Here is a 23,152-nt window from a genome sequence, read left to right on the forward strand (position 1 = left end):
TGACCTGGGTTCAACTCTCGCCACTGTCTGTGAGGACAGTATGTTCTCCCTGTGAATGCGTGGAGTTCCTCTCGGTGGTCTGGTTCCTCCCACATTCCAGAGACGTACAGGTTTTGGTCACATGGGTGTAATGGGGTGGTACAGGCTCGCTGGGCCAGTTACCGTGCTATATAACACCATAAGTCCAGTAGATGTAGCGTTGCGTAAGCCATGACCTTACCTACAATTAAGGCAGAGATTGATAGATTCTTGCTTAGTTGGGGCATGAAGGGATACAAGGAGAAAGCAAGAGATTGGGGATGAGAGGGATGGTCTTTTATCAATGTTTCTTCAAGGAGAGTGGACATGTTCTTGCACAGATGGGATATCGACTCCTGGTTACTGTTTCTGGACAATTCATTCCAGGAACAAGACTCAAAACTTTGTCAGTCCCATGTTATGTTTAGTAACTTCAAAACATTAAATTAATTCAAAGAAAGACCAGGAGTCCAGAACACGGGTGTAACTTTGTTCTTACTTTTAACGAGGCATGCACAAATCACGTGGTAAAGTGATGACAATTAACTTATTTTTACATATAATCCAAAGTTAATTATTTGAATGATTAATCAGAATCAGAATCAGGTTTAATATCTCCAGCATATGTCATGAAATTTGTTAACTTTGCAGTAGCAATACAATGCAATATATAATAAAAACTATAAATTACAATAAGAAATATATATAATAAACTAATCAAGTAGTTCAAAAAATGGTCTCCCATTGAGGAGGTCACGGATCCAGTTGCAGAGAGAGGTACAGGGGGCCATATTTTGGAGCATTTCTCTTAATTCCTGTCTCAATATTTCTCTCTCTGTCTCCTTCCTTCTCTCTTTCTCATTCCCTTGTTCTCCTCCAGCTACACACTTGCTCTGTCTCTCTCCCTCTCTTTCTCTTAAATAAGTAGTGCAAAAAAAAAGAAATAAAAAAGTAGTGCAGTAGTGTTCATACACTACAAACTATATATACATGCAAGATTATTCAAATATTATTGAAATAATAAATACACAACATCCCATAACTAATTTTTCCCACTTCTTCTGATGTCTGTGAATATATTTCAAAAGGTACTGGAAATATTACTGAAGAGTTCATTATCAGTTTAAAGAAGCAACTAAATTGCTTGCAACCTTTGTTTAAGATAGTGAAGATGAATACGGATCTTTTGGTAAAAATAAAACATCCTAATTCAATAAATTTAACCAAGTAAAATGCAAATATCATTACCTTGTCTCCCTTGATAAAAATTGCCGCCTACAATTAAGATTTTATTTTTGCACCTCAGAGTAAATAATAAAGAATGACAATTAAAGTAAGCCATAGGAATAACCATCAAAGGGATGTAGGTCCCCTTGGCAGAGGGAGACGCTGTTTGAATTTTCAGTCACTAAACTAGAAACAGATGTCAGCTTGCTGCTGTAAGAACCATGGTCAATGCCAGAAACACAAAACATTAAGGCCGATGTCTGCGGGGTGCAGACTGTTTTATCTAGTAGAGCTCATCCCTTAAGTGAAGCTGTTTGGATGCACTGTAATTAGCTCAAATATGATTGTGCAAATTATTTTCATTGTATCTTTCCTTCCACCAAATACCTATCTATTATTTTACCCCAAAAAGCTTAAACATGTTAGTAAAAGATTAGCTTTATGTGTCACTTGTACATCGAAACAAACAGTGAAATACGCCAATTGTGTCAATGATCTACACGCAGTCCAAGGATATGCTGGGGGCAGCCCGCAGATAACCCCACACTTTTGGCAGCAACATAGCATGTCCACAATTCACTAACCCTAACCCCTACGTTTGGGAGGAAACCGGTTCACCCAGAGGAAATCCATGTGGACATAGGGAGAACATGCAAGCTCCTTACAGACAGTGGCAGAGTCGAAGCTGTGGGCATGCGATGTTGGAGACCCTTCATCAGGACCTGCATCATTGACATCAAACTGTCGCCACACTTCTGACGCCAACGTAGCATGCCGACAACTTCAACCCCGCCCACCGTCTGTGAGGAGTTTGTACATTCTCCCCGTGACCGTGTTGTAACGTGAGGCCTTGGCGAGGATGGTAAAGACCCAGGCACTGAAGTATCCGAGATTATGCCCAAGACACGATTTTGAGGTTGAGACGAGAGTAGGGTTCCTGACTAGATGCTAGACGAGGATCCAGATGAGACAGAAATCAAAAACACAATCACAGACTGAACCAAAGTTGAGCTGATGATTGAGCACTGAACCCAAGTAGGTGATCATCGCCCTTTAAATATTAAAATCCTGGCGCCAAAACATTGGCTGCCAATTAGCTGCATGGTCCTGAGTCTTTAAGGGGGTCACACCAGCTATCCATACTCCAGAGAATGGAGCATCTAAACCCCCAGAAGCTGGCGCGATCACGTGTGTTACGTAACACACGTGGTTTTCTTTCAGTTTCTTCCCACATTCCGAAGACGTACGGGTTAGGGTTAGTGAGTTGTGGGTAGGCTATGTTGCCACTGGAAGCATAGTGACACTTACAGGCTGCCCGGCATAACCCTCGCTGATTTGATTTGACACAGAATGATGCATTTCACTCTATTGTTTGATGTACATGTGACAAATAAAGCTAATCTTTAAAGATAATTGGTCTTTAAATCTACAGTAATGACTAATATTATATACCAGTTTAGCACAGCTTCTTATATGTATTATCCTGTGCCTTTAACTCTCCCACTTCGTCTCTGAAATATTAAGGTTGCATTTTATTTATCATTCTTCTAGCAAAATTTATCACCTCCAACTTTTCTGTCTCGCTTCCTGTGTACCTAGCCCATTCCACAAGCGCATCTTCTATACAGTAAGGGAACTCTAATACATCTTCCATGATAGGAAAGCCATTAGGGATGACCTGTGCTTCAGTAGCCCCTTTCTTAGCTTCTCGTACTATGTCACAATTAAACTGCAGCCACTCTTGCAAAACAGTTATCGCTTACTAATTTAAGTCCACCACCCCCACCCCCCTAGCCACTGGGCCAAAGGCCACCAGCAAAGTCCTTTGTCCTGGGCCAGTCTTTCAAGCTGTCCCCAGGTGTAGCCCATCGAAGATCCTTCCTCCCCTAGGGATGAGGTCTTTGAAGCTTTCGTTGGCGGTTCTGTAGCTGTGTAGTACTAGAAGTTCGTATGTTCTCCCCATGACTGTAGGTTTCCTCCAGGTGCGCTGGGTTCCCCCTACTGTCCAAAGACGCTAGGTTTAGTAGGTTAATTGCTCACATGGGTTTAATAGGGCAGCGTGACTTTTTGGGCCAGAAGGACCAGCTACTATGCTGTATCACTAAATAATCAAAAAAGATAATCACCTGTGCATGTAGATAGTCCAGCAATCCTGAGGTACTGTTGCATCAACCTGGATTTTGTGTTTCAGTCTCTGTGATGGATCAAACCTGCAAACTTCTGATCTGGAGTAGGAGTGAAGCAGAGCTAATCTCGTGCCTGGCGGATGTACATCACCACGTTGTTCGCTGGGGGCTTTCACTTTCTCAGAGAAACTGGAGACCATCCTTTCAATGCAACACGGAGCATGATGCTTTCTTTTCCTGGCTGATAAAATCTCTCATTCCTAGTATCTTTGTTAGGTGATCAAGTAAGTTGATCAGATCTAGAATCAGGTTTAATATCACTGGGATACGTCATGAAATTTGTGGTTTTGCGGCAGCTGCACATTGCAATGCATAATCATCAAAAATCTATAAATTACAGTGAGAAATATATATAAAATTTAAAAAAGTAGTGAAAAAAGAGAACAAAAAGTAAGTGAGATAGTGTTCATGGGTTCAGTGTCCTTTCAGAAATCTGATGGTGGAGAGAGAGAAGCCATCCCTGAAATGTTGAATGTGTGTCTTCAGGCTCTTGTACCTCCCCCTTGATGGTAGTAATGAGAAGGGGCTTGTCCTGGCTGATGAAGGTTCCTAATGTTGGATGCCACCTTTGAGCTATTGCCTTTTGAAGGTGTCCTTGACACTAGGGAAGCTAGTGCCTATGAATGAGCTGGCTGAGATAAACTTGTTATTAAATTGCTTGACTTTTGCTGCATATACGGAGGTATAAAGGAAATTTCTGTTTTGCATGCCATCTGTGTGGATTATTTCATTGCTGCAGCGAATCTGAATCAGAATCAAGTTTTAAACAGAAGGGATTCTGCAGATGCTGGCAATCCAGGGCAACACACACAAAATACTCGAGGAACTCAGCAGGTCAGGCAGTATCTATGGAGTGGAATAAACGGACAATGTTTCAGGCGGAATGCAGAAGATAGTGTTGGAGTTATAGGGAAAGTGCACTGTTGGCTGACAATAAGTTGCAAGGCCATAGCAAGATAGATTGTGAGGCCAAGAGTCTATTTTATTGTACTAGGGAACCATTCTATAGTCTATAACAGTGGGATAGAAGCTGTCCTTGAGCCTGGTAGTACAAGTTTTCAGGCTTTTGTACCTTCTGCCCAAGGGGACGGGGGAGAGGGAAGAGGAGAGAAGGTCCTGGGTGGGTGGGGTCTTTATTTAGGCTGCTTGCCCGAGGCAGGAAGAAGTGTGTGTTAGAGATCATGGAGGGGAGGCTGGTTCCTGTGATGTAACATCACTCACCTCAACTCTGAACTAATTCGACAACCTATGAACTCACTTTTCCAGATTCTGTGACTTACGGTATCAGTATTATTTATTTCATTTACCGTTACTTACTTGCACAGTGTGTCTTCTTTTGAATATTCTAAGTTTGGCAATCTTTGTCTGCAGTTTTTTATTCATTCTATTGTATTTATCTGTTCTACTGTGGAAGCCTGCAAGAAAATGAGTCTCAGTGTTGTATATGATGACACGTATGTGCTTTGATAATAAATTTACTGTTAACTTTGAAATTCTGAGCTGTATCCACAACTCTCTGACGAACGTTTCACAGCTAAGGCAGATGGATGCGGTGCCACATTCACTGGAGATGTGTTCATGTTTTATAGATCTTGATCCTTTACAAAGTTCAAAGTTCAAAGTAAATTTTTTTATTATCAAACTACATGTATGTCACCATGTGCAACCCTGAGATTCATTTTCTTGTGGGCATACTCAATCAATCTATAGAATAGTAACTATATTGGAATGAATGAAGGCCCCCCCCAAATGGGGCATTCAACCAACGTGCAGAAGATAACAGGGGATTCAGCCAGAGTGCAGAAGACAACAGCTGTGCAAATGCAAAAAGAACAAATAGTAATAATAATAATAATAATAAAATAAATGAGCAATAAATATCAAGAACATGAGGTGTAGAGTGCTGGGAAGTGAGTCGTAACCACAAAATACTCTGCAGATGCTGGGGTCAAAGCAACACTCACAACACGCTGGAGGATCTCAGCAGGTCGAGCAGCATCCGTGGAAACGATCAGTCAACGATTCGGGCCAGAACCCTTCGTCAGAACTGAAGAGGGAAGGGGCAGAGGCCCTGTAAAGAAGGTGGGGGGAGGGTGGGAAGGAGAAGGCTGGTAGGTTCCAGGTGAAAAACCAGTAAGGGGAAAGATAAAGGGATGGGGGGGGGGGTGAGTCCATAGGTTGTAGGAAGATTTCAATGTTGGGGCGAGTGAAGTTGTCCCCTTTGGTTCAAGAGCCTGATAATTGAGTGTTAGTATACCAATGACAGTAAGAAAATGACCAGTAGAACAAATCTCTGACCATGCAGGAATCCAACAAACAAGTCATGTTAATGGATTATAAACAGAAAATACTGGAAACACTCAGCAGCCCGCATCTGCGGAAAGGGAAAGAGGGTTAATCTTTTGGGTCTTTGACAGATGCTACCTGACATGCTAAGTCTTTCCGACATTTTGTATTTTTATTTTAGATTTCAGGCACTGGTAGTAGATGTTTTCCCAAGTCATGGAACTCTCTCTCATTGGGGTCATCATGAACAACAAGGAGCCAGAACTCTTTCATAGAGTCATAGAGCACTACAGCACAGAAACAGGCACATGAGCTCATCTAGTCCATGCTGAACTTTTATTCTACAACTCCCATCCACCCACACCAGGACCAGAGCCCTCCATATCCTTCCCATCCATGTACTTATCCAAACTTGTCTTCAACGTTGCAAATGAACCCCTGCACCATTTCCGCTGGCAGCTCTTTCCACACTCTCACCACTCTCTGAGTATGAAAGATCCACCTCAGGTTCCTCTTAAATATTTCACCTTTCACCCTTAACCTGTAACCTCCAGTTCTAGTCTCACCCAACCTCAGTGGAAAGATCTTGCTTGCCCTATCTATATTCCTCACAATTTTGTTTATCTCATTCTCCTGTGCTCCAGGTAAAAAGTCCTAACCTTATTTATTTATTGAGATACAGCATGGAGTAGACCCTTCCACCCCTGCGGACCATGCTGCCCAGCAATCCCCGATTTAACTCTGGCCTAATCACAGGGCAATTTACAATGACCAATTAACCTACTAACCAGTACTTCTTTGGATCGTGGGAGGAAACCAGAGCACCCGGAGGAAACCCATGTGGTCAGGTGGAGAACGTACAGGCAGTGGCAGGATTTGAACCTAGGTCACCTATACTGTAAAAGCATTGCGCTAATCACTACACTACCTTGCTGCCCTGTTCAACCTTTCTCCATAACTCAGGTCCTCGAGCCTTGGCAACATCCTTGTAAATTTTCTATATACTATTTCAATCTTATTGATATCTTTCCTGTAGGTAGTTGACCAGAATTGCACACAGTACTCCAAATTTGGCCTCACTAAAGTTTTATACAACTTCAACATAACACTCAATGCAATTAAAACTGATGCTCAAAGCATCAGATTACAAAAACCTGCATTAAAAACTGAATGCACAGAGTATTTTAGGAGTCATCAATTTAATCATGCTTTCAACCTTTGAAGATGGTTTGAAATGTTCTTGTATTTCGTCAGCCTTCCAACTCTCAATTTGAGGAGCAAGTTTAACTATTTATCCTAGCATGGGGTTTGGGAGTGTACTCCATTTTGTTTCGATCAGGCCTTGAAGTTTCACTTCTTTTATTCAGCTCATCGCTGATGCTGTAAAACGTCGAGCTAAACGCTGTGCTACCATGCAACCCCTTTTTCATTGAACTAGTGATCAACAGCCTAACTAAACTAATTCTTTCTGCCTATACCATGTGCAATTTCTTCACTCCCTGCACATTCACATGGTGATCTGTGGAAGAAGGTGTATTTCTATTCAAATTTAAGGTTAGTTCAATGTTACCTTTTATCAATGATACTAAGTTCAATAATATAATAATTATTTGCAGAAATTCACAAAAATATGCTTTTGCCACTAATAAATTAGAATCCATCAAAGAAAACATTCATGGCATGACATGGTCAATCTCTTTTTTCATTGTTTATTTAGATTTCAGCCATATCTTCTGCGATTAATCAAGCAGTCTCACAATCTGTGAATTAAACCTGTTGTATTCAATAATGCCCTTTTCTTGGGATCCACTCTTCACCTGATGTCTCAAACCCTAGTAAAAATTGGTTTGATCAGTTCGTCCGCCACAGTCAAAGGCAGTCTCTCTGCAAAGTACGATTCATGTTTTCCTTAAAATCCTTGAAATCTCAGTGTTAAATTGCTTTCTTTTGTGGGATGGGTCTTGACTCACAATGCAGGGTGTCCTTGCTCACCACTGGGTGACGGAGATCAAAACCTCGCTTCTTCTACCAGTAACAAAGCATTGTCTGTTACTAATCAATGCACTCAGTGCCATTATCACAGGGACTGAAATTTTTTGAGTTATTTTGGTTATGGCAAAACAGAGTATTTTCAGTTATTAAGAAAAGCTGTGTACAAATGAAGCAAAGTTTGGCTTCTATGGTAAATTACATCTAAAATGAAAATAACAACTGCACGCTTGAAGTTGTTTCTTTAAGCACTGTCCAGGAGAGTGGCTGGAAGACTAGAGCTTTACTTATTGGAGTGTAGGAGAATGAGGGGTGATCTTATAGAGGTGCACGCATTCAAGAGGGGGTGAAAGCTGCCAGCACTTTTTCCAGAGCAACACACACAAAATGCCGGAGGAACTCCGTGGGAAAGGCAGCATATATGGAAATGAATAAACAGTCGACATTTCGACCAGAGACCCTTCATCAGGTCTTGGCCAGAAACTTTGACTGTTTTCATTTCCATTGATGCTGACTGACCTGTTGTGTTCCTCCAGCATTTTTTGTGTATTATTCTGGATTTCCAGCATCTGCAGAATCTCTTGTGTTTAGCCCTTTTATCCCCCCAGGGTTGGAGATTCAAGAATTAGAGGGTTATGTTAAAGGAGCCAGCAGAGATTTAATCAGAATGTGAAAAGTGACTTTTTCACCCAGAGTGTGGTCTGTTTTAACGATCAAGGGTTAACTTTATTAGCCATATACATTTGTGGCTGCTTTATTAGGTACAGCTCCCTACCTGCTCGTTAATGCAAATATCTAATCAGCCAATCATGTGGCAGCAACTCAATGCATAAAAGCATGCAGACATGGTCAAGAGGTTCAGTTGTTGCTCAGGCCAAACATCAGAAAAGGGAAGAAATATGATCTAAGTGACTTTGACCGTGGAATGATTGTTGGTGCCAGATGGGGTGGTTTGAGTATCTCAGAAACTGCTGATCTCCTGAGATTTTCACACATGAAAACACAATAAGCATAAAGAACATGTCGTATGACAGTGTACCGTAGTCTTTTCCCTGATAGGAGAGGCTCAAGCAATCCATGAGCACAGCGGGTGGGTTCCTTCATGTTTAAAATTTACATTAAATGGTGGTTAAGGTAAAACATTCTTGCCACAACTGGGGGTTTTGAATCTGTTTTGATTAACTCACACACAAAAAAATCTCTAATTAGATACACGTCCTATTCTGGAGGATGTCAAATTTCAAAGCTCAAAGTAAATTTATTATCAAAGTACATATATGTCATCATCTACTTCCCTGAGAGTCATTTTCTTGCGGGCATTTAAAGAAACACAATAGAATCGATGAAGAACTACACACAAACAGCCAATGTGCAAAAGACAACAAATTGTGCAAACACAAAAAAAAGAAAATAATATTAATAATAGATCAATACATGATAAACAATAACCACGAGAAGGTCTGCAGATGCGGGAAATCCATAGCAACACACACACACACACACACACACACACACAAAATGCTGGAGGAATTCAGCAGGTCAAGCAGCGTCAATGGAAATGAGTAAACTGTCGTTTCCATCCGAGGTCCTTCTCCAGGATTCAACAATAAATAATATCGAGATCATGAGCTGTAGAGTCCTTAAAGTGAGTTCTTAGGTTGTGGAATTCAGTTCGGCGTTGAGCTGAGTGAATATCCATGCTCGTTCAGGAGCCTGATGGCTGAGGATATTGTAATAGTTCCTGAAGCTGGTGGTGTGGAACCTGAGGCTCTTGTATCCCCTCCGCGCTGACAGCCGCAGAAGAGAGCATGGTCTGGATGATGGAGGTCATTGATGTCCCCTAGTGTAGGAGATTATTTACCTTAACCATTGTTTTATTAAGGGGAAATGTTTACTTTGCCTTGCGAGACGAGGTTTGCCTTTAAAGGCGAAGGGACCGGGTGGATTTCCTCATGGGGCTGCTTGATCACGGTCCAGGCAGCGCTCGGAGATCACCGCGTTCCCGCCCAGAACGCCGAAACTCAGAAGAAATAAAGACTCGCCTTACCAAAGACATCCAGTAATTAAGCTACATCAAGAAAAAGGCAAATGTTACATGCTGTTAAAGATTTATATCATCCACGTGGACCCGTGAAACGACGAACAATGTTGCTTTTCAGATAGTTCCCATTTCTCAGGAAAGTTGGAATGAATACAGATTCTCCTGAGGGTTAGTGGCGCTGGTGTTAATTGTCACTGGAAAATGCGCCGCACATTATCTAATGGGTTGCAGTATGTATTTGGTCCCCCGTTGCGAATGGAGCATTTGGAAAGCCGATTCCTTCCTAACAAAGTGCACATTTAATATTGGATGGGAGCAAATGCGATTCATATGACTTGACTTCTGCGCTGGAACCGCTCACTGCACCCCAGTGTGAGGTCCCTTGTCCGGACCTGTAATCTGGTACTCGTGTTCTAGTGTGATTTTACACATTGCAATCTAAAATCTCTGATAGGTTGGCGCGGAGATCGCCAGTCGCGTTCAGTACAATATCAGCGCGTGCAAATTGAGCCTTTTCAGAAGTCGACAAGTTGTAAACAGCGCGCCTGACCAAGAGATATTAGTTTTCTTTTCTCCCCCACTTTTTTTTGTCAATGTTACACGCGCCCTGAATTAAAAGCTCCCATTTCCAACTGTATCACTGACTTATTTTCTGGATTCGGCGTCCTATCCTGAATGTTAGTGAAATGTTAACCGTTAAGTGGGCGGGTGTTCTGCGGTACTTTTTGATAAGTCCGGCCAGCTTTGGAGCTGAAAGGTGTTTCTTCAGGGATGACTAGAAAAGAATAGTACTCCGAGAGAGAGGGGGGAAAAAATCCTCGGTGTTTAGTGCTGGTTGATTGGTTGCGAATGATTCATTTTCCCGCTGAAAAGAATAACACTCGGCTGTTTTCCTTCGTTGACAGGATCAAAGATTTAGATCCCCGAAATGATGTGAACCCGATACCCTCTCGTGATCCTGAGTTCTGTACGAGGTGTGCTCTGATCATAAGCACTTTGGGTTCAAGCAACCTTATCTTTTTTTCCCCTGAAGCGTACCCTCCCCCCCCCCCGGGTTCATGTCGTGTCTGTAACCCTCCTTCGGTGGGGGAGTAAATAAAACGTGCAACAACTCAGGGTTAGCGATTATCTCCTGGTTGCAGGGACTTGCGCCGAAACCATCGGGTTCAGTATCCCGATGCGACACACTCGCAAGTTCTTCCAGCGCAGTTTAACGAATAAAATCCAAAATTAACTGAATAGCAACGTGATGTACTAACCTTAACGTTATTGACACTACAGAAAAATTGTAGAGGTTTAGTTTTTAAACACAGGATCACAGAGTAGAATATTACAGCACAGTACAGGCCCTTCGGCCCACAATGTTGTCCCAACCTTTTAACCTACTCTTAAGTTCCCTCCCATATAGCCCCCCATCCTTCTATCATCCATTTGCCCATCTAATTCCATAAGACCATAGGCCATTTGGCCCATCGGGTCTGCTCCACCATTCCATCATGGCTTAATCCCATTCGCCTGCCTTCTCCCCATAACCTTTGACACCCTGACTGATCGAGAACCTATCAACCTCCGCCTAAAATATTCCCGATGACTTGGCCTCCAAAGCCATCCACAGCACAGACTCACCACCCTCTGGCTAAAGAAATTCCCCCTCATCTCTGTTCCAAAGGGACATCCCTGTATTCTGAGGCTGTTCCTCTGGTCCTCTGATAGGAAATCCTCTCCGGGTCCACTCCATCTAGATCTTTCAAGAGTCTCTTAAATGTCCTGAATGAATCTGCCTCAACCATCAGCCTTGACAGCATGTTCCACACACCCACCACTCTTCTGTGTAAATGTTATCACCTCTGACATCTCCCCTATACTTTCCACCAGCCACTTTCAGATTATGCCCCCTTGTATTGGCAATTTCCGCTTTGGGGAAGATCTCTAGCTGTCCACTCGATCTACCTCGGTCCTGTGTCCATAACACTGCATTATGCAATGTCTCCAGATTTTTTAAGGGGCCGTTGCACATGACCTCTCTTGCTTCTTTTTACTGGAGTTCTGAGTCAGCTAAAAAGGAAAGGCAGAGGATGCGCCATGTGTTGTGAGAGAGGAGGCTGGGTCTTTGCACTCATCAGCCCGAGTGTTATGTTTTAATCAAGCGGGGAGCTTGGCAGGCCTCTAATCTTACCTCGTTTGCAAGTGCTAACATTGTGCTGGCTCCTTCTCCAAACACATGAGTCAGCACAGCACGATTTTCAATATACTTCACAACAGGAAATGTGGAGGATTTCTTGGAAGATAGAAATTTAATTTTAAAGGGAGGAAATACCTTTATTATTGACATCCTGATGGTACATATTTTCATCTTGTGAGCTCTTTCAATGTACAGCATAATATCCAAAATTAACTTAGCGGCGTCCGTCGCAGCATCATGCATGCATTGAGAGCAGTAAGGTTTAACAACAGGGAACAAATAAACTGGCAAGTAAAAAGTGCTAACCTTAACATAATTGAAACACCAGAGAGAAACTTTGAGTAGCTAGAGGGTTAATTATCAAACGCAGGATCACCACTCAGTTTACATTCAATTGTCTCAGGGGTCCATTTAAGAGAAGGATAATATATATACTTGAAGTCTTGTAGGCAATTTAGGTAATGATTCTGATGAACTGAAATGTGCATGATAGGTAATTGGGAGTCTTTGCAGAGGGAGGCTATTGAAACATCATTGGCACTTCCCATTGTTAAGTGGTAAGAGCATAAAATGCAGCTTATGTTTGAGTTGAGACAACGGATGTTTTGTTTTATCCAATATTTTATTTCTCTTAAAAGATAACTCTGATACTGGCGGTGAGCCTGAAGGTATTACTGCTGGTGCACTTAATCTCAGAATATTTTACATGTATGATGCAAAGGTCAGCCAGATTTTTAAATGTGGGCATCTATCCTCACTGTCGCCATGACCCTCGCCACCCGGGACGTGCCCTCTTCTCAGTGCTAACACTAGGGAGGAGGTACAGGAACCTGAAGACCCACACTCAATGTCTTAGGAACAGCTTCCCCTCCGCCACCAGATTTCTGAGTGGACAATCAATCCATGAACTTCATTATTTTTGCTGTCCTTTTGAACTACTTGTTTATTATATCTATATATTTCTTGTTATAATTTATGGTATATTTTATGTCTTGCACAGTACTGCTGCTGCAAAACAACAAATTTCACAGCAAACGTTAATGATAACTAGCCTGGTTCTGATCAGGAACAGCTTCTTCCCCTCTGCCATCAGACTTCCGAACAGTCCGTGAGCACAGCCTCACCACCTCTCTTTTGTGCTATTTATTTTTTAATCGTAATTGGCAGTACTTTGTCATTCCTGCCCTGCACTCCTGCCACAAAACAACACATCCCACGACTGACGCCAGCCACAATAAACCTGATTCTGACTCCCAGATAACCAGCAGCGTACTCGTGGAGATGTCACATCCATGGTTTCAACACCTTTCCCCTCCCAAAGATGTCTAAAAGGCCCTGGTGGTCGTTAGAATTTGGGATTGGATCTGGTCACTTCCCCAAGAACTGTCTCCTCGCTGCCTTGCCTATCTTGCACATCGATCAGTTTGTAACACAGTCACCTGACAACTGCTGGCTGTATATTGGATGTGGCTGCCAGCAGAGCCCTCCCAGTGGCTGAAAAAGACACAAGAAGAATGTACCCTGTCAGACAGTGCCTCGGGAAGATTCAGAGTTTCCAGTAAAAGTCTTCACCCCGAGCGCCACTGCTCTACACCAACGACGTTACATCGCTTCTACAATAGATTATCTCTCTGGAGATAAGATGAAAGCAGCCGTCTCAAGTGGAGGATCGTGTCTGGCCTATTAGGACGTAACAAGATGCATTTTGGGCCCAGTGAACGGCTATCAATCACTCCACGAAGTAACCCCCTAATTATCATTTAATTGCAGCCTTCAACTTGGGCTACTCATCTTCACACCAAGATTAGTTTGCCTCAAGACGAGAAGTGTGAAAGGCGTTAGGCACAAAGATCCCTGGGCAACCAAATTAATGGCTCTGTGTTTTTTCTTCGCTGTTGGGTGAATTTGCTGTTCACTATGAAGACAGATTGACTGAGGACAAGCAAAGATAATAGGGATTCTGGGACTGCGGCTGATGATAGATCCCTACAAAGGATTCAGGAATGAAACAGTCTGATGTGTGTTACTGTAGAGTCTGAAATTACAAACCAGTGAGCTATTTTCTGACTAACTTCACATTAAGTTTAATTTGCTGTTATTTAATAAAGTGCATATATTAGACGCAAATATTGGGAGCCAATGAACACAAAGAATACTGTGATGTGGGATTTCACTATGAAGCTTTATGCTGAGTTCAAAGTTCAGAGTAAATTTGTTATCAAAGTGCCTATACGTCACCAGATTCATTTTCTTGAAGGCATATATAGGGGGAAAATATATTACAATTTAATGAAAAATAAACGAAGACTGAAAATCAATGTGCAAAGGGCGGCACGGTAGCATGGAAGGTAGCACGACACTTTATACAGTACCGGCGACCTGGGTTCAATTCCCGTCACTGCCTGTAAGGAGTTTGTACATTCTCCCCGTGACCGCGTGGGTTTCCTCCGGGTGCTCTGGTTTCCTCCCACACTCCAAAGACTGTTGCTGGGCAGTGTGGCTTGAAGGGCCGGAATGGCCTGTTTCAAGCTGTAACACTTAATATGCAAAACAAATAAATAAAAGAAAAGAAGGCAAATTGTGCCAATAAAAATAGTACTGAGGACATGAATTGTTAATCTGTAGGTTGTGGAATCAGGTCACAGTAGTAGTGATTGAAGTTATCCACGCTGGTCGTAGGGTAATAACTCTTCCTGAACCCTACATGGTCTTAGTTGGTGCATAATAGGCCACATCTTTAAATAAATTGTTTGGACCAGACTACTGGATCAGATGTTAAATTTTTTAACGCATATTATAATTTTATTTTGTGCTCAGTCACTTAAAAAAAATTCAAATGCAACATGCAGTGATTCACAATGAAGGTGCTCCTGTTGATAAAGATATCATATTCAGATTTATTTGTCCCATATATATTGGAACATACAGTTAAATATGTCGTTTGTGTTATCATTCTGTACGCCCAAGGATGTGCTGGGTGCGACCCGCAAGTGTCGCCACATATTCTGGCTCCAACATATCATGCCCACAATGTTCCACTGAACAACACAAGACAAGACACAGCAGCAAAACAAGCCCCTTTCCAGTCCCTCCTACCCACCCACCCGCTTGCACACTCAGAGAGGCCTTCAACCCCTGGAACAGGCAGCCTCCGATTCTCCAGTCCTTGGCCCCGGACTCTCAGACTCGCAGGCATCATTACAGAGCTGCCTCCCTGGCCTTTGGATGTCACTGCTGACCTCATCCACCCAGTCCCCCAGAGCAGACTTTGCATGCTGGGACAGGCACCTCCTATCTCACTGGGGAATGAGGCCCACTGGCTACCTTCAACTACTTTAGCCCACCTTTCAAAGAGGTGTAGCAGGGCATGGCTGCTGTTGCAACGCATACAGCTACTTGGAGCGACAGAGGAGAGCTGGGGAACAAAAGTGAGTGAAGTGCCCAGAATGGACATGACAGGCCCCTTCACCGCAAGTGCTACAACTCCCTGGGCACCTCATACTGTAGGCCTAGAGTTAGATAAAATCTGCACCAAATAACACTGACAGATTTCCATCCCAAATTACATGAATGAATTAGATGTCAACGTGACTGACATTTATTTGGTAAATTTCATTTAAGTTCCGCGCTGTTGTTTTAAAATTCATGTATCTCAGAACCTCAATGTATAATTCTGAATTAATTATCCCGTATTGTTACGGTAATCTATTATACTACCTACATTTTGTTACTTTATTGGGTGGCACAGTACCACAGTGGTTAGCACAACACTTTTCAGTACCTGGCGACCCAGGTTGAATTCCCACCGCTGTCTTGTAAGAAGTTTTTGTGTTCTTCCCGTGACCGCACACGTTTTCTCCGGATGCTCCAGTTTCCTTCCACAGTCCAAAGATGTACCGGTTGGTAGGTGAACTTGTCATTGTAAATTGTCCTGTGATTAGGCTAGGGTTAAATTGTGGGTTGCTAGGCAATGTGGGTCAAAGGGCCGGAAGGGCCTTTTTTGCACTGAATAACTTATTGTTTCCTTTCACTGACAAAAACAAGTTGAAAATGAACAAAATGAGTGAAAGGGTTAACGTATGAGGAGCATTTGATGGCTCTGGTCCTGTACTCACTGGAGTTCAGAAACTTACCAACTGTTGAAAGGTCTAGATAGTGTGTTTGTGGAGAGGATGTTTCCTGTAGTGCAAGGGAGTCCAGAAACAGAGGGAAGAGCCTCAGAATAGAAGGATGTCTCTTTAAATGAGGAGGAATTTCTTTAGCCAGAGGGTGGTGAATCTATGGAATTCATTGTCACAGATGGCTGAGGAGGCCAGGTCATTGGGCTGATAGGTTCTTCATTAGTAAGGGCGGCAAAGGTTATGGAGAGATAACAGGAGAATGGGGTTGAGAGGGATAGTAACTTATCTATTTATTGAGATACAGTACAGAATAGGCCTTTCTGGCCCTTCGAGCCACACTGCCCAGCAATCTGCTGATTTAACTCCAGCCTAAATCAGAGGACAACTTACAATGACCGATTAACCTACCAACTGGTAAGTCTTTGGACCGTGGGAGGAAACCTAAATCAGAGGACAACTTACAATGACCGATTAACCTACCAATTGGTAGGTCTTTGGACCGTGGGAGGAAACCCTCACGGTCACAGGGAGAACTTGTGAGCTCCTTAAGGGCAGTGGTGGGAATTGAACCTGGGTCACTGGTACTGTGAAGTGTTGTGCTCACCACTACGGTACCCTGCTGCCCCTCAGTCACGATTGAATGGCGGAGCAGACTTGATTTGCCGAATGGTTTTGTGGTCTAATGTAAAAAAAAGTCTTGCATCCATAAGCACCCGTCACATTTTTATAACATCCTTTAGCACTTTGCAATCAATGTTATTCAGTAATATTGCCCACAATAAATCTATTTTAAAATGTCAATTTTATTAAAAAAGAATAACAGTTCCCATATCTTTTAGACATACAGGAAGAAGATAGCTTTAGTAAAAGTACATTTTGTTTATTTGCTAAATTGATGACTTGGTTTTTTTTCATTTGAGCAAGGAGACAAAATTAATTCTTTAGCTATGAGTCATAATTCAATAAAATTTGATTAAAACTAGAATTACAAATAGTTAAGGCTGTGGCTCAATGTATTTGCAAAGTCAAAGCTTCTGGTTTCTAAGCTTCTCTAGGACTTAAGTGTAAATGTCCAGAATATCTCTGCAATGCAGTACTGGGGGAATGCTGCACTGCAAATGATGCTGTTCTTTGAATGAGCTTCTAAAACTGAGGTAAAGATTGAGAATGTGAGAAAAGAAGAGAGGAGTTATCTCTGATGCCCTCTCATAATTTATCCGAAAAGTAGAATACAGGCAAAGCCCTCCCTACAGAACACATCTACGTGGAGCACTGCCACAGGAAAGCAGCATCCATCATCAAGGACCCCGCCATCCGGGCCATTGTCTTTTTCACTGCTGCCATCAGGAAGGAGGGACAGGAGGTTTGGGTCCCACACCCCTAGGTTCAGAAACAATTATTACTCTACCACCATCAGGCTCCTGAACCCAGCATGGATAACTTCACTCATCTCAACTCTGAACTGACTCCACAACCTACAGACCCACATTCGCTGACTCCACAACTCATGTTCTCTGTATTCTTATTACTTTATATTTGCACAATTTGTCCTCTTTTGCACGTTGGCTGTTTGTCAGTCTTTGTGTGTTGTTTTTCATTGATTATATTGTATTTCTTTGTTCTGCTGTGAATGCCTGCAAGAAAATGAACCTTAGAGTGGTAAATAGTGACATATATGTACTTTGAACTCTGTGTTGGCACATGTCCAAGCGGTTAAGGCGTCGGTATGGTGATCTGAAGGTTGCTAGTTCAAGCCTCAGCTGAGGCAGCGTGTTGTGTCCTTGAGCAAGACACTTAACCACACATTGCTCTGCGACGACACCGGTGCCAAGCTGTATCGGCCCTAGTGCCCTTCCCTTGGACAACATCAGTGGCGTGGAGAGGGAAAACTTGCAGCATGTGCTACTGCCGGTCTTCCATACAACCTTGCCCAGGCCTGCGCCCTGGAAACCTTCCAAGGCGTAAATCCATGGTCTCACGAGACTAACGGATGCCTATATATACACTTTGAACTTTATCACACTGTTGTTGTGATAGCTTGTATAGAAATAGCCTGCTGCCTTCTCCTACATTTTACAACCGATGCCATGATGCCATGCTTTGCTAAGGTGCTTTGGAAGCCTCAGAAAGGATGCAAAAGATGCTATATAAATACAAATCTTTATTCTGTGGCCAGCCACAAAGGGTTATGAGTCTTTGGAATTTTACCACCCCTTGGGCTCCATGGTTGAGTGTATCCAAGGATGAGAAAAGATTAAAGGCTTTTAAAGCATCTGTCACACGTACATCAAAACATATAGTGAAGTGTGTCGTTTTTGCGTCAACACCCAATGCACTCCGAGAATTGTGCTGAGGGCAGCCGGCAAGTGTTGCCATGCTTCTTGTTCCAACACAGCATGCTACTACTACTACTACTACCTCATCAGTGTGTTCAGTTCATCTACATTAGCCGCGCCGCTGTCTTCTAGGAGTGTGTTGACCATAGTCTTGCCCACAACTCATTAACCGTAGCCCAAATGTCTTTGGACTGTGGGAGGAAACCAGAGCACCCGGAGGAAACCCATGCGGTCACAGGGAGAACGTACAAACTCATTACAGGCAGTTCAAAGTTCAAAGCAAATTCGATATCAAAGTACTTATATGTCACGATTTACTAACCTATGATTCATTTTCTTGTGGGCATTCACAATAAATACAAAGAAAGAAAGAAATTCAGAGGAATCACTGAAAAACTACACGCAGACAGACAAACAGCCAATATGTAAAGGAAAACAAGCTAAGCAAATGCAAAAAATTAATAATAATGAATAAATAATACATGTAATAAATAAATTTGATAAAAGTTTTAATTTAATAAAGTAATAAATAATATTCATTATGAGTTGTAGAGTCAGCAGTAGGAATTGAACCCTGATCTGTGATCGTCATTGTAAACCAATTGCAATAACCGATACGCTGCTGTGAGAATGATGAAGGTTTGCATTAGTGTAGCGGTTAACACAACAGGTCGGGGCAATCCGGAGTTCTGAGTTCAATCCTGGTGTCCTCTGAAAGGTGCACTTGTGCGTCCTCCCAGTGGAACATGTGAGTTTTCTCCGGGTCTTTCGGTTTCCTCCCACAGTCCAAAGGCATACTGGTTTGCGGGTTAATTGGTCATTGCAAGCTGTCCCGTGATAAGGTTAGGGTTAACCAGGGTTGCCGGGGGTTGCTGGTTTGAAGGGCCGGAAGGGCCTACTTTGCGCTGTATCACTAAATAGAATAAAAATCAATGAGATATTGGGATGAGGCTACAAAATGTACAGATGTACTGTGGAGGGAATTCTAACTGGCTGCATCACCATCTGGTATTGGGGTGGGTGGGAGGGGGTGCTACTGCAAAGGATAGAAGTTAGCTGAAGAGAGTTGTAAACTTAGTTAGGTCCATCATTAGCACTAGCCTCCTTAGTATCCAGGACATCTTCAAGGAGCGATGCCTCAGAAAGGTGACGTCCATCATTAAGGACCCCATCACCCAGGACATGCCCTGTTTTCATTGTTACCGTCAGAAAGGAGGTGCAGAAGCCTGAAGGCACACACTCAATGATTTAGGAACAGCTTCTTCCCCCCTGCCATCAGATTTCTGAATGGACGTTGAACCCATGAACACTACCTCACTAGTTTTTCACTTCTATTTTTGAAAAACGTATTGAATCTAACGATTATATATATATTTACTGTAATTCACAGTTTTTTCTATTACTATGTATTGCATTGTACCACTGCCGTGAAGAACAAATTTCACGACATATCCCAGAGATATTAAACCTGATTCTGAAAGGTAGTTGAAGCAAAGACTCATTGCTGATAATTTTGAATGGTAGAGCAAGCTAGAGGCCACATCTTGCCTACTCCTGCCCTTACGTTCCATAGTCTATCCTCTTGCCATTTATATAGGCTGTTTCAGTGCATGATCAATATATAGTCATGACACTGCCTTGGGATAGAAACCTCTCTTCGATGGCTAGTGCTCGAATGTCTTTCTCTCTCTCTCTCCCTCGATGGTGTTGGAGGATGGTGTCAGAGTTCTGGGTCCTGGCCAAGGTTTAATCGACGCGATTTGTGGATTTGACTCAAAAGTTCAAAGTTCAAAGTATGTATATGTTGACAGCCTTGAGATTCGTCTCCTTACAGGCAGCCACGAAGCAAAGAGACCCAAAAGAACACTCTTTAAAAAATTCAACTAACACCCAGTGTGCAGAGAGAGAGAGAAAACAAACAAATCATGCAAACAATAAAAACAAGCACACTGCATTCAGAACAAATGCTGCACTTCATGTTATGATGTGTTTCTGGTTTCTGGTTGCTCCTTTTTTTGTTACTATTTTGGGCGATTTTGATCAGGGTGGCCTGCAGATAATGAACTGAGCTGAACTGATCTGCCTGGACTCTGTTAATTTTATATTTTGCATTCTGTGCTTTTTGCCAGTTTTTTCTGTTATCATTCAGGTGATTTTTTTTGCACATGGGGGTGAAGTGCTTTCATGCTTTTCTTTGAATGAGTTCCACGGTTTTCTTGGTTTCATGGCTGTCTGCGGGGAAGATGAATCTCAGGGTTGTATACTGCATGCATGTGTGTTCGTCCATCATCAACGTCGATGAGGACCTCGACACCATTATGATGGTGTCGAAACTAGCGTGTGATTTGGATTTAAGTGAGGGAGAGTTGCGCAATGTCAGCCTCACTCTCTCTTCCCAATTCCCATCTGGATCCAGTGGCAAGACAGAGTCGAGACGGCTGGAGATGGGACTAGGCGCAGTGGATGACCAGGACGTCTTCTGTGTCTTGTCCTGCTCTACATGTTCTATGACGCTTGCAGAGACCGCCTTCTTGACTGTTGGACCTTCCATTGGTCTTGTCCGCTCAGTCCGCCGGAGTCTGTCTTCACATGCTGGGATAGACAACTCCCTATCTCACCAAGGGTTTGAGACCCGTCGGCTACCCTCACCTGGTTTAGCCGGCTTGTCGAAGCCGTTGCCCGGGGTGTGGCCGCTGTCGCATGCAAACAGCTACGCGGAGCCACAAGTGAGAGCTGAGTTTCAGGCGACGACTAAAGGTGGACTAACCGCCTTGAAAAGGACGCAACATGTTCCCCCACCAGAGGTGCTACCCCTCCCTGACACCCCATACACCCCAAAGTACCGCATGCGTACTTTGATAAGAAGTATCTTGAATCTTTGAATTTTAAACGATTGCCATTGTGTTGGCTATTAACTTGAGTTGAAATGAATATTGGAAGGGATTGTAACAAGCAGTGCCTAGAAAGGAATAGAGTGCTGGTTCTAAAGACAAAGTTTCCTGCGTTGGGAGGTTTCACTATCACTCGCCTGGAACCAAAACGCTGGTGATTTATGACTGGTTCGTACTCATGGGGAGAAAGAACAAGTTTTGTAGAGTATTTTCACTGTGGTAATATTGATAATGGACGTAAATGCTATGCGCCCATTCTTTTGCAGCACATTAAAGAGGAATATATCATAACTAGGCATGTGTATAATGGACAGGTAGGACAGGCGCTGAGGAAGAAATTGATCTACACCATTTGCATTTAGCTGATTTTATTCTGTTGCAGACACATTTGTGAAATTTAGCTCCAAGAATGGCTCAGATTCTGAAGTATGTGCCTCACCTCCTCTGTTTTCTGATGCACAGTCTCGGAATATCCATAAATTACATATTTTTTATTGATGCGTTGACACCTCTAGGGGCTGCTGAAGTTTATCTGAATATTTCCAGTGCTATCTAACCTGAAGTCTGATTGCTGAGACTTGTACAAGACAGAAAACAAATTTCGCCTGAGGTTTGAGATGAGCAGATGAAAGAGCAAAGCTGGGGATTTTTTCCCATGAGAAATGCTAGTTAGCTTTAATTCACTGTAAGCATTTGGCAATGTTTTGGTCATATTGCTCCACCATTAATTAATGCAAGCACAAAGAATGGAGTCTACTATGTGGCTTCATTATTTCGGTTTATAAGATATTGGATGAAATGGAATTTGGAGAAATATAGAATGCCTTGAGGAACACATAGAAAATGCTGAAGGAACTCAGTAGGTCAGGATCATCTTTGGAGAGGAATAAGCAGTCGACATAGAGTTATAGAGAAGTACCAAAACCATTTAAACTGCCTTCTAGTCCGTGCCAAAACCATTTAAACTGCCTTCTCCCATCGATCTGCACCATGACCATAGCCCTCCATACCCCTACCATTCATATACCTATCCAAACTTCCCTCAAACGTTGAAATTGAGCTCACACTCACCACTTGTGCTGGCAGCTCATTCCACACTCCAATGGCCCTCTGAGTGAAGAAGTTTCCCCTCATCTTCCCCTTAAACTTCTCATTTCACCTTTAACCCATGACCTCTGGTGGTAGCACAAACATGAGAACATCTGCAGATGCTGGAAATCCAGAGTAACACACACAAAATGCTGGAGGAGTTCAGCTGGTCAGGCAGCATCTATGGAAAAGAGTAAACAGTCGACGTTCCAGGCTGAGACCCTTCATCAGGACAACCTCTGGTTGTCCCACCCAACCTTGTCAGAAAAACGTCTGCTTGCATTTATCCTTTCTATTCCCCTCATAATTTTGACATCTTGGACCTTGGCCTGAAATCACCGAGGGGAAGCAGTTAGAGACGGTCTCACTGAACTCCCACTGACGAGAGAACTTTAACCTTCTTCAGGGTAGACATATATCAAAGAGGCTTCACAGTGGAGCAGCAAGTTATAGATACAAGAGATTCTGCAGATGCGGAAAATCCAAAACAAACGCAAAAAAAAAAACAGGAGGAACTCAGCAGGACAGATACATCTACAGAGGGGTATAAAGAGTTGATGTTTCAGGCCAAGACCTTGATCCTGGTGAAGGGTCTCAGTTTAAAACGTCGACTGTTCATTTCCCTCCATAGATGCTGCCTGGCCGGCTAGTTCCTCCAGCATTTTGTGTGTGTTGCTCCAGATTTCCAGCATCTGCAGAATCTCCTATGTCTTCAATTTGCTCCATCTGTCTAAAGCCCTGAATGAAATGAGGCAGCAGTGACAGTTGATTGCTTCCAGTGAACAC

The 23,152-nt window shown here is 42.8% G+C and overlaps 1 protein-coding gene across 6 annotated transcripts in view; it reads left to right on the forward strand.

Annotated features, from left to right (window-relative positions):
• The window catches only part of LOC140186104 (LIM/homeobox protein LMX-1.2), a 272,311-nt gene that overhangs the window by 122,806 nt on the left and 126,353 nt on the right, over positions 1-23,152 (forward strand). The window lies entirely within an intron of this gene.

Source organism: Mobula birostris, chromosome 22, assembly GCF_030028105.1.
Source record: "Mobula birostris isolate sMobBir1 chromosome 22, sMobBir1.hap1, whole genome shotgun sequence".
Classification (NCBI taxonomy): Eukaryota; Metazoa; Chordata; class Chondrichthyes; order Myliobatiformes; family Myliobatidae; genus Mobula; species Mobula birostris.